The sequence below is a fragment of the Ixodes scapularis genome, unplaced genomic scaffold (genome assembly GCF_016920785.2).
Source record: "Ixodes scapularis isolate PalLabHiFi unplaced genomic scaffold, ASM1692078v2 PGA_scaffold0__279_contigs__length_252992795, whole genome shotgun sequence".
In the NCBI taxonomy this organism is placed as follows: Eukaryota; Metazoa; Arthropoda; class Arachnida; order Ixodida; family Ixodidae; genus Ixodes; species Ixodes scapularis.
The window spans coordinates 59,367,907-59,395,106 of record NW_024609835.1 but is presented as its reverse complement, the minus strand read 5'-3'; the positions used below and the strand labels follow the sequence as shown (position 1 = coordinate 59,395,106).

The following is a 27,200-nucleotide window of genomic DNA, read 5'->3' as shown; positions in this document are numbered from 1 at the left end:
CCTCGTATATTTTCCCTACTGGTTTCAGAAAAATTAGGCATTCCATGATTTGACTGCACATGGCCCAGTGGAGGTCATGCAGCCAGAAGTGTCAGTATTCTGTAGTGGAAATTTGGGTTGATGGAACCTCGCAAGTGGTTAACATCACCAAGTTTGGAAAAGAGGACAAACTGAGATGAGAGTGCTTATTTTTGTAGCTGCTGGAAACAGAAACGTCAATGGCAATGTGCCCAACATGTAGTGCATCTTTTTGCGGCTGCATTTTGAAACCCTGTTGCTGAAGCAAAGTTCACGCTGGCTGACCTCGGTTTCCCTTTATGTCTAGACTACCTATTCACCAATGCCAGGTGCCAGTTTGGCCAGCTTTTTGTAGTCGCAAAGAAAGATGGAGGTCAGGCAGGCAAAGCCAGCCCTCGCACCGGGGGGCTATGTTGCACGTTTTGGACTCCCAGGAGACTAGGGAGAAGGAAGTGACGTCAACGATGCTCGCTGGATGTTGATTGGTGTAGTCGCTGATGACAGTATCTGCAGAAGTTGCCAAGACACGTTCATTCACACCTACGTCACTTCCTTCTCCCTAGTCTTCTGGGAGTCCAAAACGTGCAACATAGCCCCCCTGTGTCGAGCACAGGCTCCAAGTCACTCGGGCAAAACTATCCGAGGCTTGCGGACATGTGTGAATACAATCCTTTGAAGATATTCTGAGGTAAGCATAGCTAGGACAAATCTGACACCTGCTGTCTGCAGCATGCGTACGCATAACAGTGGGCATGTGGGCATATCACATTGCAGAGGCTAATTGGTAAGCACAGCGAGGACGACCCTTGACATCAACCAATTCGTTCACACACGTGCCCAGTCGTCGCTGCAGGTGAGGACGATGACAGTAGACGGCCAGTCGGCTTGTGGAATATTTTCTCACTGCCCGCTTCCTTCGCTAAATTTGTAACAATCGCTACGTCACTTCGCGTCACTCCACTGTGGGTGTACGAGTGCGTGCACGCTGCCCGCGGACATGCTTCAGCCCCTCGAGTGATCGCGCAAAAAAAAAAAAGCACTGGTCGAAGCAGCTGCGTTCACGCTTTAGTACCGTTTCCAGTGGAGCACAAAAAAGCTGACATCGGGTATAGATCAATTTCGCCGCAGGGTTACAGGCTTGACAATGCACTTCTCCATTTCGACTAGCTGCGGGGAGCGCGATTGATTCTTGCAGAGGCGTGACAGTGTATATGCAAAGCACAATTCAGACGTGCACTCGCGGTCCAGATCACCGCTTGTGCTCCGTTGGCGTCTCATACGTACCTGGCGCGATTCCTGTTGAGGCCAGCAACGGGCGAATGATGTTACACCCGTGAATAATGCTGCCAAGCGGCGAGTTTGGCATCGCTGTAGGGCAGACTACACAACACCGCAGCGGCGCGTCGTTCGAATGAAATAAAACATTAGCTACACTGGACGTTTTAGCGAAAGCCAAACGAGCTGGGTTTATTTCCAGGCCGTAAATGACTTCGGAACGCTGGCAGCGGTCACGGGTCCTTAGGCCTAAACACACCCTTCCGCCCTGGAGTACGCGAACGTTACGGCAGAAAGCATAAAACGGCCGTAGCGTAGCCGCGTAGCTGCCCAGTCAGCATTGAGACCTGTGCGCGTATGTTATCCAGTTTCACACTAACGATACCTTCCAATATCTAGGACTGCACCAATGCACTTTTTCGACTGGGGCGTGGAGTACTCCAAAACAAAACGGCAGGGCGTCTGCTCGCGTCGGCGGTAGCGGGGGGGAGGGGGGCTGCACGCAGCTTAGAACAGCCCGTAGCGCGCGCGTACCACGTGACTGCGCCAGCCAATCGCGGTATTCTTCCCTCCTCCCTTTCCTCCTCTCCCTCCTTCTTTTCTCTCTCGCGGGGCTTTGCCGTGGGGGGTCTCACAATACGCAGCCGGGAACGGGCCCCTAAGAGCTGCGCTCTAAAAAAAACACCCACGCACAACCAGCCCGGGTTTCACTGTTGTTTTAACTAAGATCTAAGGTGTAAAAAACGAAAAGGGGAAGCCTTTACGAGTGAAATAAACACACTGTTTTTGCAACTTCTCGCCGGAGTTAAGGTAGATGAGTGAAAAAATTCTGAAAACATGAAGGTTAGTTGAAGGGTTTTGCTCCATTCGTCTGACAACGATCTATTATACAGTAAGTACCTCAAGGACACGGGAGTGCCGTCACTTCCAGGTCCTGTAGCCTATGAGAAGCAAAATGATGGAAGCTCAAGGCAAAAATTCAAGTTAGCGCCATATGCTCCAAAACAAAAAATCTACGAGTTCACCTTCCCGTAGGACACGGTGGCAGCCAATCACGGTGAACAATAAAAGGACCCCAGCGAACGACAAAGCTCATAAAGCAATCAACAAAATTTCATGTGCCCATGTTGTCCATGCACACATCGCATTTCGCAAATCTAGTCATATTCTAAGCTTCGGCATTCGCTAGAGTTCTTCTTTGTCCAGGTGAAGGACTGTATCCCTGTTCTGCGGGAAACCGAACTGACAAACTTCTTTAAATGGCGATTTTTTTTATCTAACCCAACTAACTATAATTTCTGAATCCCCAGCTTTTACCCTTTCCGGTATGCTATTTAGTTTCACGAAATTCATAATATTTATTGCGAAATCGGCAATTAAAAATGTTGCAAAAGCCAACACTGAAATATGCCCGCACACTTCAGTGCCGTGACGTCAGTGGCAGGAAGGCATACCAGTCGAAAAACCACTCTAAAAAATGGACTATGCCAAGCATTTGTTCCGGGTTGGTGCGCGGGTACTGAAGCGAGCTTCCAAAGTATTGAGTTGAAACCGTGAAACTGCTTTTAGTCAGTTGGGAACCAACTCCACAGTTCAAACACGCACATATCCACGGGGGGTTCCCATGAGACATAAGCCCCCCCAAATCTTCCGTTTTGCTGGGGCCTCCTCTTCCCCCTCTCTCTCAATCAGCAGTTTGCTATGGGCGGCACCCCCCCAATCATAATCCTGGGTCCTGGCTACGTGCCTGAGTCGCAAAAGTGACTCCATACCCTCCACCGGCATCACTGTTTTGTTGTTGACAGTTGAGACTTTCAGTTTAAAATCATGGTGAGGACTAAAACTGTAAATTCAATAACTTCACAAAAAATGTATATATATATATATATATATATATATATATATATATATATATATATATATATATATATATATATATATATATATATATATATTTGGTCTACTATTTCAGCGTTGTTTCTTGGTGTGTTTAACAAATTTTCAGGCGAATCGCAGATAATGATGAAATCGCCGGAGTACCGTTTTAGAGGTGTCCTAAGGAGGTTTCTGAGATCGCCTAAATAAGGTGATGGCACACTCCCTGCGGGCTCTAAGCACCCTAGAAAAACCCTCACTTATGATGAAACGCAACCGATTGTCCTATCAAAAAAAAAAAAAAACTTTCAACCTTTTTATTTTGGTGAGGAAAGAAGACCAGCGAAGCTGTACTATGGTGGGAATGAAGTAATGGCCGGCCGCAAGTCGGCAAGCCAGAGTGGAAAGGCTGGGCAGCTACCGCCATCTATAAGCCACGGAGGCAACCAGACAACCGGCAAGCCGGTTGTCTGGTTGCCGCCGTCGCTCATAGATGCCGGTAGCTGTCCGGAGTTTCGTGTCATCATTTGTTTGCTGATGAACTCGATACTGGAGAAACTATCCCTTAACAGCTCCGCTGTGAAAAGCAATCCAAGATCGCAACACACCGATTTCATCTCCGGCAGTGGTGTTCCGAAACCAGGACGACTGTCAGTCAATACCAAATGAAGGATCCTCGCGCCACCCACCGGTGGAACAGCAGAGTGACATCTCTAATGCGCGCAACTCGTTGCCTATTAGCCCCGTGCGCGACCGAAAGCGTCGCTGTGGTCGGCCTTCCACGATTGGCCCAAAAGCTGACTATCACGTCGGAAAGGGTATACCATCGACGGAAATAAGAGGAATGAAAGAACTTTAATTTCGACGGTGTTGGCAGTGTTGCTTTGAGAGCGCAATGATTTCAGGCTTCCACCATGCTATTTACAAACACCATCGAACTTGCTGTTCGCAAGGTAATGACGTCACAAGGGGGAACCATAGGAGGGCGCCACCAAAACATCTCGCCGCTAATACAGCTCGGACTACGATTCAACCCAGCAAGCACGCGCTCGAGAGCTAATGACCGGACACATCACTCCCGCGAAAAATACAAACAAAAAACGCATAGTTTGCTGTTTTTGACACGGTTATTGCGGTATTGTGTTGACTCTCCGCGAAATGCTAACATTTTTCGACTTCTCCTACTTGTTTTTATCATCTGCTAAAGCACACAGATTTTATGATAACAGCGTTTGCAATCTCACCGAAATGTCGCGTTTTCATTGGTCACATGCCGCCTTGGCTGTCGGCACAATGCATTATCTCCGGCATCGCCGAAGACAATTTCGATCCTTGATTGTTTTCTAGAGCGCAGCTCTAAGGCGCTCGTTCCCGTATTTCGCGGCGTCGCCATCGCCGTCATTGTCGGCGTAACCGCGCGCGTTGCATTCTGGGACGTCAGAGACCTATACACCAATTCAATTCTCCGCTAGATTTAGCGGGAAAATGACGTCACATGATTTCGTGTCACGTCACCTATGAAAAAATTCAGTTTCTCTGCTAAATTTAGTGGGAAAATTAACGTCATATGACCTCAACACGAATTCAGTTTCCCCGCTAAATTTAGCGGGGTATTCAATTAATGTTGAGGTCACGTGACGTCAATTTTCCCGCCAAATCTAGCGGGGAAACTGAATTTCTTCACGGGTGACGTGACACTATGTCATGTGACGTCATTTTCCCCGCTACATTTAGCAGGGAAACTGAATTGGTGTTGAGGTCACGTGGCGTCAATTTTCCAGCTAAATTTATCGGGAAACTGCGGGAAGAGGGGAGATTGTGGAGGAGGAGGAGGGGTTGAAAGAGGGAGGGCAGAGGAGTAGGAGGGGGAGGGAAAAAGGAGGGAAGGGAGTGGTCCTCATCCTTCACCCTCGTCCTCTTCCCCTCCTCCTTCTCCGTACCCTCCTGTCCTCCTTCGTACCCTCCCCTGATCCTTCTCTGTACCCTCAAGTCCTCTTCCTGAGTACCCTCCGGTCACGGCATATCGCAAAGTCAAAATACATCAAGAGTTGCGCTCTAATTTCGCATTACAAAAATTTGTAAACGTCTCTCAATTCTTTTTTTTTTTTTTTTTAATAGGGAAGTCGGTTGCGCATCGTTATAATTTGTGCATTTCTAGGATGCTTAGAGCCCGCGGAGTGACTTATCGCCATATTGAGGCGAACTCAGAAAGCTCCTCAGGGCACCTTCAAAGCGCCGGTAACGCTCCTAATAATACATCCTACAAAAGTCAGCCTGCAGAGATGTTCGAAGCACACATACATGCAAAGCAAACATACTTCGAACATGCCTGAGTCGTGTCCGCAAACGTACGAGCGGCGTTACGGCGACTTTAGAGTCGATTTCGCTCGACCCAGGGATGTCCGACGCCTCCTCGGGTAATATCCGATTTACCTAGCTGTCACCGGCTGAGTCCGGTCGTAGAAAGGGCAGCCGGCATCACACTCTATCGTGGCCAAAAGCCCCACTCATTTATTGCCAAGAGAGGCGGTTTCGCCGCCCCGGACTTCGGACCCTAAATCTCGCGTAAATTCATGCCGGGAGAAACCCATCGCTCCGGGTTCCTTCTTTTACGAGCGGAGGCAAGGCCGTGTTTTAAAATTCGATCAAAGCTCGCTCGACGGTTCTGCCGAGGCAACCGAAGTCGGCGAAAGAAATCGTGCGTCCGTTCGCAATCAATGTTATTATTTTTTTTTTTTTTTTTACGTGTATTGGTCGTTATTCCGAGTTCAGACGACCGGGCTCACTACGAATCCGCCGGGACGACTCGAGCGAGAACGGAAAGCGGAATAGGCGGGGATTTGTGCGAGACAGATAGTACCTTGGCACGCGGCGTACGAAGCACGCGGGTGTGCCGGTAACTCGCAGTCGTTTATCGACGTAACGCCGACTAACGCGGTCCGACGCCACCGTGTTAACGGGTCTCTATACGGGTCATGCCTGAGCTTCGGACAGAATTACGTCCTACTTATTTTTACGGCGATAGCCGCGGTTAGGCAGTTTTAGTAGATCGTTCTAATGACTTCTATAACGATACCCGATGCTCCGCTGACGCCTTCGTGCACGCGTCATATCGTTGTCGGATATCGTTACTAGGGAGTTTTAGGGGACCGTTTTTGCACATCCAATAAGGTACGATGGGCCCTCCGGTACCAACTGCGCATGCGCTATCACAGAGAGGACTCACGCATGCGCAGTTTGTACCGGAAGGCCTATCGTATCGTATCGGATAAGCCAAAACGGTTCCCTAAAACTCCCTATTAGGGAGTTTTAGGGAACCGTTTTTGCGCATCCGATACGGTACGACGGGCCTTCCGGTACGAACTGCGCATGCGCTGCAGCAAAAGACTCAAATATTTGCAGCTCGTATCCAAGGGCCCATCGCACCGTATACCGGATGTGCAAAAGCCCTTCCCTAAAACTCCCTAACGGTTTCCTAAAACTCTCTATTAAAGCTGTCGAAACGGTCTATTATAACTCTCTATTTGCGAGGTTTTGCATCGGATGCTCTCTGCGTGTTGTGTACGTAGTGTCCGGCTAAATATAGCGGGAAAAATGCTTCATTACACTCAGCGGGGTAAAAACAATTCCCTCCGGATTTAGCGGGGAATCACACTGTCGTTACTCGTGATATTTAAAAATATTACGTAACATCCCAATTTGTCGATTAAATTTAAGGAAAAATCCCTCCGCTACGCTTTTATTGAGAATAATTTTGCCTAAGTTATTGCCCTTAATTTAACGAGAAGTTCGCGTAACGTGACGTCATAATGTCATATCATGGCGTCACGTGACGTCACAGTGTCCCGCGAACACTGTCCGCTAAATTGAGTGGCACGAGAGTTCGCGAAATACAAGTACGGCAGTGTATACAGCCGCGCTCCCACTGCTAATACATAACACGAAAGGCACTGTAAGAAGCATGATTCGAACAGTTCCCAGGCCTGTCCGCTAAAAATTCTGTCACCGTATTTACAGCGAACGCCGAAGGCCAGGTTTCTTGTTTTCTAGAACGCACGGCTGTAACCGCACTTCAAGGACGCTATAGCATCCGCAAACACATCCATCGTCAACTGAAATCTCAAAATACGTTTAATATTCGCTCAATAAAAAAAAAAAAAAAAAAAAAAAAAAAAAAAAAAGAAAGACGGCGCCGAAGTGCTTTTGCCTAACGAGTGCACGAAAGAGCGTGCACTGGGTTGCCCGCGGGGACAGCTTCCTGTGTTTTGATGACGCCCGGATGTAATATCGAGATTTCGAAAGGCAATCGGAAAGCCACTCTGAGCTGAATAAAATCACTCCACGGTCCGCGTCCGGACAGAGCGTGGCATCCGGCTGTTTACCGGTCCTTTAATAAAAAAAAAAAAAAAAAAAATGAAAATAAAAAAAAAAAAAGCGGCTGGTTGATCTTTCTCCGAGAAAGCAAATTTAGCTCCACCGCGCCACGTGCCGCGGTTACATGAGACGAGGTCCATCATTCGCGAATAAAAATATACTACATACTAGAGAAGCCAGCCACGATCGACGTTCTGGCGGCGCTCGGTCCCCGGAGTACACACGCTTCGCTCTTTGCTCCAATAAAGATTAGAGTGAGTAGTCGTTCCCGCGGGGGAGGCTTCGTTCCAGCGCGATTCACCGATATCCCCGAGGATTCCGAGAAAATCAAAGGAGAGCACTTGCTTGTTTGTTGTTTTTTTTTCAGCGGACCGGCGTGCTTGCAAACACCGCGGGCTCGTGCGGTCAAGGCGGACGGGCATTTTGGGGTTTCCGAGGTATTTCCGAGACGAACACCGGGTGTAGCAGCCGCTCAGTCGGCGGACCCATCGCGTGATTAGAGAGGTGGAATCTATCTCGTGTCGTGTGCATGTTGGCTTTGTCGCACAGGCGGTATGTTTCTGGGATCAAGAGATGACGTCTCGTTGACTAACCAGTGTTGGTTATGAAACTTCTGGCCTCTGGTCCGGACCACCAGTGCTACATTTCGACGAGCACTGAGTGTTCAACAATGCATAGTTAAATCATTTTTTCGAAAAAGATAAACACTGTTTGTTTTTTGTTTTTTTCTTTCTCTTCAAACACTTGGTATAATGGACGTCGACACCCAACACTTCTCGCAAACCGGTCTGCACTGAAACGGTGACCATACGCGACATCGTGCTCATTGTCTGGCGCAATAGACCGACCTCACAAGCTAATTTGTCTACGACTTCCAAGACGAAACAGCTGTCACCCTGTCTAGCTGGGATCTGTAGTCTTTAAGCGCGAGTGACGACCCCCGCTGGGGATCTGCGTGAACAGAGCGCGAGACGACGTGAGCTTTCTCGTGGCGCCTACCTCGTGGCGCCTACGCTTGCGGGACGCCGCAAGTGCCGAAGAACGAATCACGAACAAAGAAGCGCAAACTTATCACGCCAAAAGCACCGGTGTTTTTCTTTATTTTTTATTTTTTTTAAGGCGTTAGTGATTTTTGCGTGTGACCCCGCCGAATTACAAACATATATCTTGATAACGTATTCAAGTTTATTTTCAGAAAGGGTCGCTCAACAGAGCGCCTTACACAAAAAGAACTGAAATGCTATTGAAGAGGAATTCCTAACACTGGCAATATCTCCGCCCTTTTTCGTTAGGCAACAAATTCAGTGGCGCCATCTATTGGAAAGCCTGGCGCACTTCCGGTTCGGGTATATTTTCTATATTTTTACGCGTCATTATTTCACCGTAATAGTAAATTATGTCTAATAGTGGCATAAGCGACTCCGTCCCGAAAATAGCGCGTAGATTTGATATCGCAAATACTGCGAAACTGCAAATACTGCGAAACACTCCGGGTCTCAGTTGAGACCCGGAGTGTTTGAGAGCTTTTTGCACACTAGCGCCACCACGCGTCCACTCACGTGAGAAAGAGCGAATAGACTTCTCGGAGCTTTCGATAGGAGAGACCACAATGCCCTACTAAAAAGAAAAAGATAAAAAGTTAAATGCATGGTTTTAGGGCGACATAATTGCATTTGCTAAAAAGCTACCTTCAGTTTCGCCGTCAGAAAGTTGTTACAATGAAATGCCAGACGTCAAATGAATCCAATCTGTGGTTCCTCAGGGTAGCACTCTGGGGCCCGCGTTGCTTAATGGAGTCGTGAAACGATATTGGGTTGGAATGTTCATGAATTTGGAGGGGAGTACTGGTCCTAGTCTGTCCCAAGTATAGTCGCACAGACCGCCACTGATTCAGAAGCTTCTTTGTCGCGGTGAAATTGCGACAAGATTTCCAGTCTTGCCTCCGCAAAGCCCGATGACGTAATTGGGCGATCGAAACCACCCGCCTAACGACAGTCGAGCGAGGCTCATGGATTGGACACAAGAACTGCGTGAGCACTCGACTTCGGTTCGTAACAATCAATGCTTTGGCGGACACTAGGGTTGGCTTCTGTCACACCACTGCGGTGATGAGAAGAGCCGAGTAATAATTGGGGTTGTGTGGATATTTATACAGCGTGTAGTTGGCCAGCCATTTCAAAGTTGCGACGAGTCACTCGCTGTAGGTGAGCAGTTTAGCCAGTGCAGTACAACCACGAGCCTGGGGTCTTTAACGTGCACCACGCAGTACTGATATACGACCGCACGACGGTACGATGCTCATCCAGATCGAAACGAGCAGGGATGGGGTGGCACTAGGGTGGGGATTGATCCTGCAGGATCCCTGGGTTCTGCAGCGCCTGCTTTCGCTCCACGTGCTCCGAGCTGGTGCGCGCTAGCCCACTCGGCTACCGGTCCCCCTGTGAATAGCCGAACTCTAACAACGTCTCGAGGTCAGCAGGCATTTTCTACTTTGCCAACCCTGGCGTGACTATTATTAACGTTGGCGGCATAGGATCGGCACCCGCCCACGTGGCCACTTGTTCTGGCTTCGAGTTGATAGGATAAACGGTGCCCATATTTCTCGAATTTTTTTTTTTTTTTGGCGGCTACCATTACTTAGAAAAAAAAAGTAAGGTAAGTTTATTCAGTTATGAAGGCTTGGGAGTGTTTCTAAGCAGAATTTAGCGAAAGCAGAAAAATCGTTTCGTGGCTCCTCTCATATTTACATAAATGGCATAATAAACATTGACGATAATACACATTTTGTCATTTACACTGATGACAGAAGCTTATATGTTTTCATTTTCACAGATGCTAAAAATTAATAGGCCGTGCAAATAACGTGTTGAGTAAGCTGAACATAGGGAGCAGTAAATCCAAGGCTGTGCTTTTCAGGCCTACAAATCGTTAACAAAATATAGCAGAAAACGTTATGATTGGTGCATCAAAGACGAATATTGTACTCTCGGTAAAAATCCTCGTGGTATTTCTTGGAGAGAATTTTATTTGGAAGAAATATATGTGCCGAGAAAGTGAGTGAGAGGAGAAGGCGCGAGCGGCGCGAGGACTTCACAACAGCGAGCTCTGATTGGAATGATTAGGGGGTAGAGCTAGAGCTAGCCCGCTTTGACTCCAGTGCACTAGTCGAACGCGTTAGAACGCGGACAGCCAGCGTCCGGCGTTTGTATCTCACATTCTAAAGCGTTTGACGAGTGCAGTGGAGACAAAAGCTGCTAGCTTTAGCTCCTACCCGCTAACCATTCCAATCAAAGCTGGGCGGTCTGAAGTCCCCACCGCGCTCGCGTTTTCTCCTCTCGCACACTTTCTCGGCGCATTGGCATTGCTGCTGACAAACTTGCCCTTACACGCTCTTACAAAGCCTTTTTTTTTTAAACTTATTAACATTAAATTGTTTATCTACTTCTTGGTTTCTTTTTCACCTTAACTATACTGTCATTTCATCTATGAGAACTCTACCATGTGAAATATCATTCAACTTTTTCTACTACAAAACAAAGCTGCGCGCGCTACTTTCAACTCGAAATACGATAACTCGCACAGAACCAATTTTCGGAAGTTTTGGAATCCATACTCTGCGATATATATATATACTAGCGCACTGCTCAATCAATATTACGCAGGGAAAAAAAAACTAGATATCAAATTTATTGAACAATGATCAAATGAACAAGAAACTGCAAAACGTTTAACACTCACCGCAGTAAAACATGGTGTACATTCCTCGCGTTCTCACAAACTATAGAAACCAATCGCTTTTTTCATCATTGCTATCCTTATTCGATTCTCTCGATCATTAGACCTATAATATTCTTGTCAGTAATTATGCAACTTTACTCATGTTAGTCATTTTGCTTTTATGTGTTTTGCTGTGTATTTAATTCATACTTTCTTTCTCGAGTTTGCTACGTAAATATCACCAATGATTTCCTAAGTATTTTTATATAACTATAATTTATAAATAAACCGTTTTGCCCCCGGACATTATATAAAATTCATGTCAAATAAATTTGAAAAAGAAAACACATTAAAGCAAGCATTTTGCACCGGGAAAACGATCACTCGGAATGTATCGCTTCGTGACTGCAAGACTAATCGCGCTTCCGGGTCATTTTTTTCTTGCTTTCTCATCGCAATGATTTATCCTACTTGTTATGCAGTCAAGCGAACTGCGTCGTATTCTTTTACGGGGGGAGCTTTTGTGAGAATTGTATGATCGACCGTATTTTTATGAAGGAACCAGCGATGACGTAATGGAACGAAAATTCGGCAAGTGTCTGCGAATTTCTGCACGTTCTTTGTTTTAATTGCCTCATTTTCTAAACTCATTCTGCGAATTGCGGTGATCTGCTTTAAGTATCTTCTGTAGCACAACACACGTGCTCATTTTGCACACGAACAAAAATTGGCAAGATACGAGGCGCATAAATTATTTTTAGCATCTCAAATAAAATTAAAGCGGAGTATAAATACCACGGCTTTCAAAGCTCTAAACGTGCCAGTTAGTTTAAGCAACGTAACTGTCAAATGCTTTCTAATTGTCGCGAAATCCAGAACGCGATAGACCACTAAAAAACAGCGCTAAAACCTCCAATTACGCGCGGAAACTAAAACTGTCATCCGTGGCAACTTTAGTCAATTATGTTCCTCCAAAAGTGATAATAAAGAACGAGAGCGAGGCGTCTAGTGCAAAAAAAGGTTTTGCTATTACGGCAAGCGGTTCTCCGGTTCTGACCAAGTTCCGAACCAAAAAATGCTAGCTAACCCCCTCCCCCTCCCCTCCCTTTGTTTAAGTTGTTTTGTTTGTTCTGTTTTTGCATAGACATTAAATAAGCCTGTCAAGTCAAACCTGCCGCGGTGTCTCTTCTAATGCGACACTATAAGAAATTCGCCCGTGATTTATCCTGTGATAGCGCCTTTCCTATGAAATAACAAAGAGCCAGTCCTGCCCGGCCACGATCAGATTTCCTTTTGGCCTGCCTGAAGCGTATGTGTTCCTTGTATGACGGCCAGATTGGTCATACATAAACTGTCTGCAGACATGTTCAAGCATGTCGACAATGAACATGCGTGGAACATACTCGAGGCCTGTCCGCGGATAGCTCTGACGTCATGTCTGGAGCGTATGCCAGAGCCTTTCGTCTGGTGCATGAGCAGCGTGATACGTCACGAGTCACAGCCACTTAATTCCAGTTGAATACGACACCGCAGCCTTCATCGCCGAAGATGGACGTCGGATATCGGATGGACCGCTACCGTTCTGCGCACTCCAAGTGCGCCGACTCGCCTCACGAGTTGCCGAGCCGCAGACGCGGTGTGCGAGGATGGCGCCATCGCGGAAACAACCGAGAAGGAAAAAAAAAGGGGGACCGTTTCATCATCGCCGGCGAGCAACCACGATAAAAGTACGGAAGCAAAAATAGTAAAGGAAATTCCGGACACGAATTAACGGCCCCATCTATATCGCGAAGCTTTCCCGCGTCGCGAGTATTGGGCGCAGAGCGGCACCCCCTTGCGCAAGCCGCCAACCAGAGGTGGTTGGCGACTGCGATGGCATCGGGGCAGCGGCTTATGATCTGTTTTCGTCTTCGATGGCAACAACTCGGACGGCGACGGCGGCGGCCGTGTCCTCGCACCGCAACTGCGTCTTCGCGGACGACGACCGCCGTTCGTTCCCGAACGGCCAGCGGTCTCTACCCCTCCTCTGGCCATTCGTTCCGGACGCCGCGGAGATTGAGGAAAAAAAAAAAAAAAGAGACAAATTGAGACGCGTTTCCGCCTAACCAAGATAGATGAAGGGAAGCGGCATTGTGAGGACCGGTCGCGATTCGGCCTTGAAAGTTTCGCGGTCAATATCGACATCTAGCCGATTCCGTTCTCCGCTAAGGCTGAACAAAGCTCACGACAAGAAAGCGATGAAAACGGCCGAACTGTGGACACGACAAACCGAACAGAGAATATACGAAACGATGGCGGAGAGGAGGAAACGAGTCAAGGAGCCCGTACTTGGTCAACCGCCACTGGAGGCACTTACGCAATGAAGTGTGTCGAGGGAGGAAAAAAGAAAAAGAAATGAACAGTGGTTCGTGTTTTGTTAAATTGACCACTATAGAGAAACATTTCGCTCGAACTGATGACAAGTAAAATTGTCGACAGCCATGTTGGCCAATAACTGAAGAAAACAGAAGCAAAAAAATAAACTTGGTAATTGTTTTGGTTGACTTCTCTGTGCTGGAGAAGAGGGGGCGAGAGACTAATGGAGATGTTTAGAGAACAGGACGCAGGGAATTCAAAGAATAATAGAACATACAAGATTCGGACGCTGCAAAAACAGCACTGTTCACGAACAACGAGGTTCAGCTTCCACAAGCAGAATACCATGGCGTGTTTTCCTCAATAATAATATTTTATTTTCTCGGGTATTTTAGTTATAAATAATCCAGGTCTACAGACCCTCTAAGGCTCCTACTTGATGCTGGAAGTCGATTATTGTAAGGCCAAGTGAACCAAGTACGGTGGACTCCTCATTCCCTAACAACTGAACCAATAGAAACTAAACTTTATTGTATATATAGCCATCGAAATATGGCGCACTGGGAAAGCGGAGGGCTGCGAGAAGAGAGGATAACGCGAAAATACGCCTTACATTCGAATCGCCATGTTATAGAGTCTGACAGCTCAAGAAACCTAGGCCGTGGCTTGTCATGCTAATTCACGCTTCTTGCCCTGTGATTGCTTCTTCTGAGTTCTTATTCGCCAATGTCGCAATCCTAGTGAGTGCGAAATGATAGTGAAATGGCTCAGGAGCTGCCAGCAACTTTATAGAGGGCGTTCCCGAGAAAAAAGAGCCGCATTTTTCGGCACGGGAAAATAGACCATGCATTCCAGAAAGCTTAAACGCTTTGAGAATGTGACGCTAGCGATGGGGATAGAACGCGAAAGTTTGAGAACATACGACGTTACCTGGATCAAGGGATAATTGAGAACGACGAAATTGTTCTATGAGCCCGACGTCCACATCAGCCTCATACCATCAACACAAGAACTAACATTGTGTATGAATGTGGGATTTATATCAGCGAAGAACATTACGTCAGCAAAGAAGATAACATTTTTTTCCTTGGGTGCAATGTATTTTTCCGTTCTACTAAGATAGATGCTACAGGCGCCTACAATGTCATTTTTCTTGTTTTGAGGATATTAGGCTTAGGTGGAGGTCGGCTCAAAGAAATCTCGTCTTTCTCAATTATGTTTTGATCCAGGTAACGTTGTGTTCTCAAACTTTCGCGTTCTATCCCAATCGCTAGCGTCACATTTTCACAAAGTTTGAGCTTTCTGCGATGCATAGTTTATGTTCCCAGTCCCAAATCCACGTTTTTTTTTTGTTTTTTTTTTTCCTTAGGGAACGCCATTTAGTATACAGATGCGTGTTACATCTTATATATATCGCGTGACTTCGTCCAACGTCGTTCTTAATGTCCCATCGGTTTTTTTTGTTTTTTTCGGAGGGGGGGAGGGGGTTGTAATTTACCGGCTCCCTCTATAGATCGGAGTGATTGGCCCCTCAGGTTATCTGCGAAAAGCAGCCGCCATAACTTGAAGGGGCCACAGTGAAATTCATGAACCCGCAAACTGTGAGCGAACTTATAAAAATTGCGGTACTCTATAACCTATAGTGTGACTCTGATAATCAAGTCATCCGTCGTTTTTAAAGAAACGCAAGAACACTCAGCTGTAGCCTCTCTTTTATTATTTACGCCTTATGTATTCGCTCACGTGTTCACGTACACAAAGTACCAAGAAACAAATGCGCTCCAAAATAACTCGAAATTCATCGGCGGATTTCGCCATATAATGAAACGCCCACGACAAGTTCCGCTGTCGACCTATGCTCCTGCATTCCCACATAATTCTGGGTGAAAAACGGTACCAACGTGGTACACTCTGTTCCCTTACCAAAAATTTATCGCTTTGGATAGTGAGACTTTTTCGGTGAAAATTTCTAAAACGCGCTCAAACATTAGACGTCTGAGCTGCCAAAATATGTGCTAAGGTCGGAAGTCAACTAAGCAGAACAGGGTGGGTCAGTCCCTGATGGTCGCTGTGTGTCTCCGAGGTGTACGATCGAAGACTATGTGCACTGCAGTGCAAACATTGTTCTCTTTAGTGCAATACGAGCATTAAGCAGAAAGTTTGTCGACTTTGTGTTGAAACTTTTCTGATAAGTTTCTTCAGCCTGAGTCAAAAAAAAGCTGTTGACTTTCTATTAACTTTATGTTGATTTTTTTCTGCTGACTTTCTGTTGACAGTGTCATCAGAATCACTGCAGACGTTCTGTGTACTTCCTGTTGAAAATGTTCAGTTGACTCTCTGTAGCCAGTGTCAATAAAAAAGCTACAGACATTCTGTTGACTCTTTGTTGAACATTTTACACCTCGACTAGATGTCAAGTCGCTAAGTTTCCCAATAATCTGACGAGGTGAAAACGGGACGCAGCTTCAGTTGTCCCGCCTCCAGCGCGAGCCTACCATCCTTGACAACGCTTCGCCGTTCCGCACCTCGAGCGCGCGTGTGCAAAGCACGACAAAAGGCATGGGGCACGTGCTGGAGGCCAGGCTTTCAGAAAGGCATGCCCTGCCTTTTGACTTTGTGCCTATAGTGACTTCAATGACCATATTAATTAGTCAACTAGTAAAGAAAAGCCAAATAACTATTTGAAAGTGGAGAAACTGCCTTGACTCGCTTCGTCCTGAGTGGTGCTATGCAGTGAAGAGATATTTTTTATAGGAGCCGTTTTTTCGTGGACGTTGTTTTAGCGACTGCGCGGAGTTATTATTAGCTGTACTAATTGTTTTTAGTAAGAGATATTGTCAACAAACTTTGAAACACTGTTTTTCCTTTGACAGACTCCCGAGGAGAAGATCGAATATTTGGAATCTTAATAAGTGCTGAGCTGGTCAGCAGCCAAATGATTACCTTCAGTATGTAGGCTATATAAATCTCTGGAGCAGTCAATGCGCCTGTGATTGGGGTGTTCGGTGCTTCATGGTGTTTGTGTTTGTGTTCGTTTCTAATGTGTAGTTGTGGGATGTATGTAGTAGTGCCTCAAATACCACAGGGAGAGCATCTACTAACAAAATTAAACAAAAAATCGCGTCTTTTATGCGTGTCTTTTTTTTTTTTTTTTGCTGCAGCTAATTTAAAGGAGCGTGGAAACCCATAGTAAGCTTCCAACACGTTGTTAAATGAATAGCTAAGCAGTATAGAATTTTTCTTTTTAATCTTCTGTAGCTTTTCAGTCGAAAAGCTGTAGCATTTCAATTGAAAAGCTACAGAAAAAGGATCTTGGAGGCTACAGAATGACTGTTGACTTTCCTATTACAAAGTGGGCCAATATTCAAAAGAAAGTCAACGGAAAAGCTAAAGAAAGTGAGGTGAAAAGTTATTGAGATTTTATATCCTCTGATGACTTTTTTCGACAGCCTTTCAACATAACAGAATCACATTTTTTTTCGTAAGGGATGAACCAAAATGTTTCGATCATGCTTAGGGAGTGATAATTATGTTTTCATGCCTCGAGCGAATACCGAGTCTTCTGTGTGATATATGAGCAAGCGGCTCAAGCATTCGAAGGAAACCCAACCTTGCGTTAACCTCTTCAAATGACGGCACGTGACTCTTAGCGCGCCCATGAGGCTGTTCCATAATAAGCGGTGATTAAAAAGAGTCAAATGAAAGCAATTTTCAACCTAGACGAACGAAACAAAAATGATCATAAACATGTATGCCTGAAACTGCGGCGTTCAGCAAATTTCTCGCTAAAATCACTTTTCCCTCCTTTTTTATTATTTTTTTTTTTTTTTCGAAAACGTTGAAGTGCTTTTGCGAAGTCAAAATTTGCGTTTCAGCACTTTTCACGGAAAACACTTACCAAGGCCTCGCTATCGCGCCTTTTGATCGTAACGAACGATGTGAAAACGTTTTCGCGTCGTTTCAGACACCCGCACAAAGCTCTCGCACGAAGTGTCTCATTTTCAAAATAAAGATTAAAAAAAATAAAGTATTTAGGATTGCGACGTTTACGACATTGAATATCTTAACGAAGTTTAAGTTAACAATATTTAAATTAATTTAACAAAAAAAAAAGAGTACCTCTCTTCAATTCTTTTTGTGCCTGAATATACGCTATTATATCATTTTTGCTCAGAGCTGTCGCGATATTAAGGGGCACTAACAGGCATAGAGGTTTTGAAAATAGTAAAACAACTAACTCATATCGTACTTATAACTCGGCGCCCTATGAGACGTTTAATAAAGTTGGCAATTAAAAGGCACAAAACGTGACCAATGTAAAACGCCGTACACTAAATCCACAACAAAGAAGGAAGGAATAAAAAAAAGAAGTTTTAACGTAAAAACACACACATTGACGTCACGGAAGTCCGGTATCTTTCAAATGAAAGCACTCGTGAATTCACTGCACAATTTTTTTTAATTAATGCCTAATTAGAACGATTTACTTCGTGCGATAGGAATTCTAATTGTAATGACATATTCTTGAGAACTAAAAAAAACTATTTGTAACACCTTGCTCTTTGCGCCCTCTCTGCGCCGAAGGAAGATGCCTAATTCTGTCAGCTACTATTGCCGACTCCAGCAATGTTGACGGCACCCTGCGGCTAGAACGTGGCGGCGGGTGGCTCAAACTCAAACTCAAACTCTTTATTTCTCTCCGTTTGGAGAGGGGAGACAGAGAAAAAAGCAACTCAGTTGTTGCTTGACGAGCCTCTGCCTTTCACAGCAGCGAAAGAGGACAGCATGTACATACAAATGTTTTTTTCACCATCACACTTATAGCACAAAAATAAACAACATTAGATGGGGGAGTGGGGAAGGGGGGAAAAGTAATCGATTTAGCCAAGTTTACAAATTCCAGACCCAGCCTTGTCGAACGAGTTAGCGATTCACGGTGCCTGGCGGTCTACACACGAAGCTGTGAAAGTAGGTTCAATTCAATCCACCTGGTAGTCATTTATGGCGCGTTTCCCAAATTACGAGACTGTGATGGTGCTTCGTTTCTTTTAGTAGCTTGTCACGATTCCCACTGCCCGTCCATGATAAAAAGGCTCAAGGTACACCTAAGCACTTCTTATGAGTTGTGAATGCGAAAGCATGCACGCCGTTCTTCCGCACCTTTATTTCGTCGGCAGCGTATTTGCGTCGATGGCAGAGCACTCCCTCTCACCGCCGCTCTGACCTTAGACGTTCCGTGTTAACGGCGCGATGACGGACATGCAGCGCCATGGGGTAGCGGTCGTTGAAACTGACCCGCAGCGTCCAATGGGAGCCTCATCGACGCGCTCACGCCAAAAGGACCGAAGCCGAAATCTATCAGCTTTAAGCCTGGTTCAGACAGTTGCGTTTGACTGCGTTTGACTGCGTTTGACTGCGTTGCGGCTGCGAGAAACCAGGACATCTCTGCTGCTCATATCGCGTGCCAAGATGATTCCTTGAATTGGATTACAGGCTCCATACGAAGCACAGATGTGCCGGTGACTCGCTTTGGGTTCTCAACGCAACGCAGTAAAACGCACTCAAACGCAAGTGTCCGAACCGGCCTCTACTCCGCTCCTTTAAGATCGGGGAAACTAGGCGCCATTTGGGGCTAGGCTTTTCGCGTGGTTTCATAGCTGGGAGATGGCTTCACTTGGAGAAAGGATTTAAGGTGCCGTTTAGCGCGGCTTCAAAGCTGATGACGTCGGCTCGCTCCATGGGACAGTGAATGCTTTCGCATTAAGAAGACACGCTGTCCGCGTCAGACACGTCGACAGTATTGTCTGCGGACGCGCCTCGAGCATATTAGAAGTACGTTTGCTTTGGGCATGCTTCGAGCATGTCTGTAGACAGTTGTTTCATTGTCAGTATGACAAGACCATAAAACACGCATCAGGCAGTGTTCGCAGACATCCTTTTGTGTGATGTATTAGTGCAGGGAGCGCAGCTTTGAAGTATACACCACGTTTACGCTCAGAGTTTCTGACGACTTTTAAACGCTGAGCGACGTCGTCATTAGAAGCCTGCAATAAAATTAGGCGAAAATATACGCCTGGTATATCTTGTTCAAAAGACTACTAGTGCTCAGCGCTAAAAAAAGCTAAGAAGTTTCTTGTAAAGAAAATGAAGCAGAAGAAAAAAAAACGAGTTGGATGTGAATTCTACACGGCTTTTTTCTCGTGAATCTGAATATCACGTTCGTTTTCTCCGAAGATGCAACTAAAGGCGTTAAAACACGAAAACCCTCCTACCGGTTGTTACGTCATAAAATGATATTTCGGCCGCGAAGCGCGTGTCGCTCATGTAGAGGGGTAGCGCGTGCAATTGCCAGCTTTTCAGGTATACATTCCTCCGCACTGACACCAGTCGTGACGTCTTCCTTTTTGAAAATAGCGAGAGCGCGCGTGCGTAGCATAGATAGACGCTGAGGATAAAGGAGAGCGCAGATTCCGAAACCTTCTTTTATGACGCAACGCTGCGGGAAGAAGGGACTTCGGCGGTACTTTGAAAATGCTTTTCTGCATCCTCCGTGCACCAATTTAAAAATTAATCTCAATATTCGTGATTTCCGGAGGCCATATGAAGGCGATTTGAGTGGTTTTACTCAAATACAGAACCACTTCAGTTTCCCTTTAACCTTTTTTTTTTGTGTGTGTTAATAACTTTTCGAAAATTTTTCGCAAGAGCTTTGCGTTGAAGGGAGCTAGCGGAAGTTCACATGCCGTCACGTTGAGCACATATTGAGCACGCGCCCGCAGGAGCCGTAATCCGCAGTTTACGATCACCGAAACGTTCCTGTTGTCGAGGCTATAGAGAAGTTTCTACATTGCTCCAGTTACGCACTGCTGCGCGGGCACGTGGCTTCGTCTTGCGTCTACTTCGCACGCATTTTCGAGTGAAAGAGACGCCAAGCGAAGTTACGTGCGTGTGCAAGTAGCTCTTACAGCGTTGCCTGCTATGCGTTGCAGAAAGTGCAACTCAACGGTAAACTTCGTCATGAAAGGCGAGTCGAAGAGCCTGCAGCGGTAGCAAGGTTTTTAGCTCACTCTGCTAACTTCTTGGTGTGTTTAAATAAGGGCGTTTATGTGTACAGTGGTTAGCTTGGACGCCTCCATGCTCATGTGTAAAACCGAAATAGTCCCTCTAAGTTGGTAATTGAAGCGGGAAAATTAAAACTAGAACATTAGGATTCTAAACCCTCAGACGTGTTTGTGAAACGACGAACTGCACAATCCAAGCGATTTGAGATTGCGTTGAGCTGTTTGTTAGGTTTTGCTTCCCGGTCTTGGAGGTGTTGAGCCCCACCGTTACCAAACCAGCTCCCATCGTATCTTGTCTCCTACATTCGATTCTGGCTGCAGTTTGGGGAATGCCCAATCATTCGATTTGTGCAATACCCAATCAAAATTCCCAGTGCGTCTACTTTCCGCGCGGGAACTTGGAGAGCCATTCAATGCAACCAGAGAACGATGAGGCCGAAAACATGTTTTTGCCCAAAGCCAGGGTCACATTGCATATAGGGAGTATTCACTGGCGGCTATATCTGTGTGCGTGGTAGCTGAGCGTGTGCAGACGGCGAGCTTACACAGTTCTTTTGTAACGTGCATTCCACACCATCAAGATTGCCGGTCTTAGCAGCCTATTGATGTAAGCTCGTTCTGAGCATGCGCCCTAAACGTCACCCTCAAATATGGCGTTCAGTGAATGCCCCCTATACATCATACAAAAGACAGTCCGCATACAGATTTGGACGCGAGTCACCGTGTGATCCGTGTTTCGAATGCCACATGGCAATAAGTTCAAGGAGAAACTTGGCACGCTGCATTCGAACCACGGATATTGCGATGACTCGTGTTTGCACACCGTCCTTTGTATGATGTATGACCAACGTGACCCCGCGGCTTACGAATGAAGTCTACGATGGCCACTCAGTAATGCGAAACGTAATGCTCGATGACCAATCGCAAGCATCATTTCCGGTCTAAACGCATTTTTCCCTCTCACTATTAATTGAGCTAGCTCCATGAGCGCTGCGGTGATCGGCTCTCTCCGTGCTCTGTGGGAAAGTTGATGCAGGAGAATTGTTTGAAGTTGGCGCTAACCGAAATACGGGGTAAAATGTATCGAATATGACAAGGTGGAAGCCACATTCGCGGACACAAATCTTCACCCATCTAAAAAAAAGCCCCTGCGTCTGCCTTCCCGCACAACCCTCGCAGAGCCAATCACCACGACGTACGCAGGCAGCTCAGCGAATGACGATGCCGAAACATATGTTTAGACCAAAAAACGTAGTCTGAGTTGTGACAATAAGCAATGCAAAACGTAACGCTTGGATTGCTTAATGTCACAACTCAGACTGCATCTTTTGGTCTAAACATATATTTCTGCATCGTCATTCGCTGAGCTGCCTCCGTAAGTTTTGCTGATTGGCTCTCTGAGTGTTGTGCGGGAAAACAGAAGCACGGGCTTTTTTTAGAGTAATATAATCGCAGGAAAACGTACGTGGAAGACGCAGCTTCCTTCTGACCTGTCGCGAACCTATAGGAAGAGTGATCAGTGCGCTCTCAGACACCGCCCGATCTTATTCAATTGCACCCAGAGCCTGAAAGGGGTCGTCGATCACTAAAAGGGGGTTTTGCACGAGGTGACCGATGCAGTAAAGACTCCATGAGCAATAAAGTTTGTAGCAAAGCAAAGGTTGCGACAGCCAAGTGCAATGCTGTATGATTCGCGCGAGACAACGTCAATGCAAGATAGCAGGCTCGGTCAGATTTATCTATGCCTGGACTCCTCGTCACCTCGTTCTGGCCCGCAAGACACAGTCACAATGTTCTTACGTCTGACAAAAAACGACACAGTATGCGCTGCAGACATAATCTGCGGATACGTTCCCGAAGCGCGTTCGCTTCATACATATTGGTACGCTTCGAAGAGATCTTCTGAGAATTTTTCTGTACGGCAAATGAGGCAGGGCCGTCCAACGAGGAAGAGCTCAGACAGTGTTGGCAGACTGTCTCTTGTATACTATGTGTGACAGCGGTTTTTCGGACCTTTTCTTGACGCGGACGCATGTCGCACGAATAAAAGAATATCTTCCTAAAATGTGTTTACAAAAAAAAAAAAAAATCGCTGTTTATATTTCGTGAGTTTTGCTGTAAACTGTCTCCCCGTAAAGTGCACTGCGTACTAAAGGCAGCTTGAAAATAAAGCACATAGAATCACTGAAAACTTAATAAACGGATAGGGAATAATACTAATAACAGTAATTATTATAAGCTGTTAGCGTCTTTAGCTAGTCGGCATGGCAGCCCACGTGAAGGGGCTTATTTACGGAAGAAGCTACCTGACCAAAACGACGGTCGCAATTCTGAGGATTCCATGATGTGCATTTTTGAATTTATTCTGGCCCACACTTTGCTATATTTACACTTTTTGCTATTCGCAACTTTCACGACCTATAGAGGGCGCGCTGGTGCCTTTTCAAAATGGCTGTCATCTATAGATGGTCGTCGTAGAACAGCAGTACGAGGCGGGGTCTGCGGCGCCTAAGTAATTCTAGTTTTGCTTTATGCGAGCAGTATTGGAGCTTTACTTTATTTTTTTTTCACGTCAGGAAGGTGTACGCCAGTATACCTTTATTGTGAAAGCCGATCATCCAGGAGCTAGAGAGCGCGATTCTGACACCGCGGTACCACCATCGCTGAAAGTTGCAAACAGACTACCACATAAAACGGCGATCTGGACATTATATGCGATAAAAACTCGCCGACACTTTACGAGGAGTGTATACTGCGGTTTACGCAGCTGAAGTTCGCCGGATCGGGGGCGAACGTAGACATAAGTGCCTATTCGATAAATAAGTTAAACTAATTGGAAGAACTATCAATAGGGCGTTATATATGTATAAATAGGTGCCGTAATTTTCGGACTATATATATCGTCGCGGACTATACATGTCTGAAGTTGAAATTATACGCGGTGCGGACTATAAAGGGATTGGTTTCTTCAAGACCGTTCGTTATCACGAGGCGTGACGGATAGTGTGCGTGACAGATTATGTTAACGACAATGTTTGCATAATGCAAGCCGTCTTTACACGCTAATGAGGCAGACATATTTCAATATATGCTGTGTCGATATATTTTTTTTTTACGCGCAGAATATGCATTAAGCGCAAACTATAGTAAAATGAAATGGAAATTGCTTGTTTGTTGTCACATTGGACGGTTTTCGAGTTGCGACTAGATCACTGACTGGCTGCAGCGTTACTTGGTGGCAGGCGGCCAGCGCGCCAACTGCGTGATCTCAATGGCGTGCCGACCGCCAAATGTCGACTACATTTGCTCTATCCCGCGATAACAAAATAATGACAAAGATAGGGGGGCGACGAGGAATAATCGTTTCCAGCTCCGAGCCAAGGTCAATCGATGAATCAATCGCAGATGTTCCACAAAAGACATTTAAAAGGAGAAAATAATAAACAGCGCCAAATCGGGAGGGCTAGATTTGTTGGCGCGGAATTTAGTACGTGGTTACGTCGTGACGAGACGGTCGTAGTCATATAGAGAAAGAACGCGCAACAGGTGGCATTGGTTGGGCTGACGTCAAAAACAGTTAGCGAATGCCACAGCCTGCCGAATCCGAATCACTACAGTTGATTTCATCGAGGTTAGCGTACCAGCACCAGGCAGTCAGCGTGGTTCATGACTGTCCTGACTCCCTTGGTCATCATCCAAATCTCAAAGCCTATGACCTTCTGAAAGGCAATTATAAAGGACGGTATTCTGCGAGTCTCGATCCAAATGGGAAAGGGCTCTTGGTGTATAACCTTGACGAAAAGTCGAATAACCCAGAGACGCGGAAAGAGAAAAAGCTGTATAGTTCGGTCTGATTACAACGTATTCCGTCCAGCAAAACACCGTGCTTTGAACCTGCCACACGCCCCCCACGATGAGCACGAGTCCTTTCACTTTAAAAGCTGGAACATCTGCGGAAAAGATGAGGTTACTGCACCAGAAACGAACACGCTAGCAGGAGATGCGCCACATCTTCCCTTAGCCCCCTCCGCGCGCGAAAGAACCTCATGCACATGTGGTGAAGCCCACGGCACGCGGGCTACTCCATGCGTTGACCGCGGGCGCTCGTCCTTAGCAAACCGTACTTTGGATCCGTCGGAAGACTAATAGCCACTCGGTTAACCACAAATATAGGGAAGAAAAAAAAAAAGGAACGTACCTCGACGGAGCAACGACAGGCGCGGTCTGGGCAAGATCCAGGCACGCTCGCAACCGCCAGGACGACGAAGATCCGCACGGCGAGACGGGACGACACGCGAAGCCGCGTGGTCCGGCGACGCTCCACCACCGTCCCACGTCGGGGTATACGGTATCTCGGTGCTCCCGCGACGGGGTGACGATCTCTTTTTCGGGCCTCGGGCCCTCACAGCACACCCCGGGCACCGGCTGAACGGGGAACGACAACACACGGAGGGGACGGGACGCGACGGCCGAGTCGTTGCGTCGGCTTATCTGCCTTGGCCGCCGCCGGGTGAGCCTTGGAAGCCGCGAGAGTCGCAGGTAAGGCTGTCGGGTATGCGAGGCCCGCCTGCCGCCGGCCCGAGCCCGACGTACGCACGACTTGTGGCGAGCGCAGCGCCGCGCCGAGGCCGTTAAGAGCGCCGGGCCGAGGGCGCCGCGGGGCGCTAGCGGGCGGGCAACCGCTCACGCAGGCGCACTGCGAAGAGGCGCGCCCGCCGAGCTCGCATCAGCCCGCCGGCGTCCCGCCAGGCCCGCTAGCGCTGCGCCCCGGCGATGCAGCATCGTTCGTCTTCCGAGCGGGAGGCCGCTCTGAGCAATATGCAGCCCAGACTTTACCCCCTATCTTCCCTGATCCTTTCTTTTTTTTTTTTTTTCCTTTTTTTGCAATATGATTGAATTTTTGTAACTGACGAGCTCGTCTGGCGAAGGGGAAAGCCGACATATCACAATGTTTCACGGTCTTCTGCTCGCTGCAACCGCTGAGTCCCGGGTGAAAAAGCATTTTATCGTGTTTTACCCGAGAGTTTATGCTAGTCGCTTTGATATTTGCTGTGGAGAACACTTACTTCGGTACATGAACGCCTCGCAGGCGAAACGAACGCGCTTGAAGTTCTCCATCCGCAACATTCGCTCTATGCGTGCTTGTAAGCGTGCACGGGACATCAGCGCGACTGGTACAATGCTTTGTTCGTCATTCTGAGTTGTGACTCGAAACGGGACTGCGGCAGAGGGCTAGAGATGCAACTCAATTTGTCGTGTGGAGGGGCCCCTTACTTTTGTTTGGATGCGGGTTGTAACGCTTAGATTATTAAGGAAGATTAAAAAATTCCCCCTCAGTGTACTCTTATAACCCTGTCACAGGGGCCCCTGAAAGGCCTTCTGGCAAAGCATTAAAAAAATCGGGGAGCTAGCGCACGTCAAATGGAACGCGCAGAGTCGAGAATTGCGATCTGGGTTTCTGCAAGGCTGAATGGCATTCGGTTAAATGCTACTTTAGAGGCCTCTTTGACGAAAGGCCATTCCACGTCTACCAAACTTCGGCACAAAGATGTCTTTGACGCGCTACTTGGGAATGACACGATTTTAAATAAAAGGGATACTGAAAGAAAAAAGAATGAAAGACTTTTAGAGTTCTTTCATTTTTAACGTTGTATTAGACGTTAAAACGCCGTATTAGAGCGCAGCTCTTGAGGAGGAGGAGGGGAGGGTGCGGAGGTGAGGGTATGCCCCTCCTCCCCCCCCCCGAACCGTCCTTTCCTCCTCTCCTGCTCCCCTCCCATTTAGCGGGCAATTTTCGCTAAATTTCCCGCTAAATTTAGAGAAAATTTCCCCCGCTTAGTTTAGCGGGAAAATATTCCCGCTAGATTCAGCGGGAAATTTACCAACGTTTTCCCGCTGTATTTAGCGAGAAATTTTGCAAAAATTTTTTCCGCTAAATTTAGCGGGGAAACTGAATTGGTGTTGAGGTCACGTAACGTCGATTTCCCCGATAAATTTAGCGGGAAAAGTTTTCCACTAGATTTAGCGGAAACGTTTTTCCGATAAATTTCACGTAACGTCACATTCATTCACGTGACGTCACGAGGGCAATATTTTCTCTTTAAATTTAGCGGGAAAATTTTACCATGGTGACGTCATTATGGGAAGCGTCCCATAATGTAAGGAGATGTGACAACAAATAAAACTTGATTTGATGGTGCAACGCGCAGTTACGCCGACGGTCATGCCGGTCACTCCAGAAACCACTATTGTTGGTTGTCTATTAATTTCGATAGCATTCGTCATGAGACTCACGACGCAGCTCATTGTGAATCCGACGAAGAAAATTTTGAGTAAACGCTTTATTTTATGAATTCAATTTTCCCGCCATATTTACCGAGGAAACTGAATTGATGCTTAGGTCACGGGACGTCAATTTTTCCGCCTTTTTTAGCGGGGAAACTAAAAAGGAGGAGGCCAGAGAGGCCCACGATATCTGGGGACGGGGGGCTTTTGTCTCGGCACCAGTCACCTAGCTGCGTTTGG

At 46.7% G+C, this 27,200-nt stretch overlaps 1 protein-coding gene across 2 annotated transcripts in view; it reads right to left on the bottom strand.

Annotated features, from left to right (window-relative positions):
- Positions 1–25,259, bottom strand: part of LOC8028078 (diacylglycerol kinase 1) — a 599,538-nt gene extending 574,279 nt beyond the window's left edge. For both annotated transcript variants that reach the window (XM_042288617.1, XM_042288618.1), the window contains exon 1: positions 24,874–25,259. The gene's annotated coding sequence lies outside the window, so the exon portion shown is untranslated. The remainder of the gene's footprint in view (positions 1–24,873) is intronic.
- Positions 25,260–27,200: the final 1,941 nt, after the last annotated feature.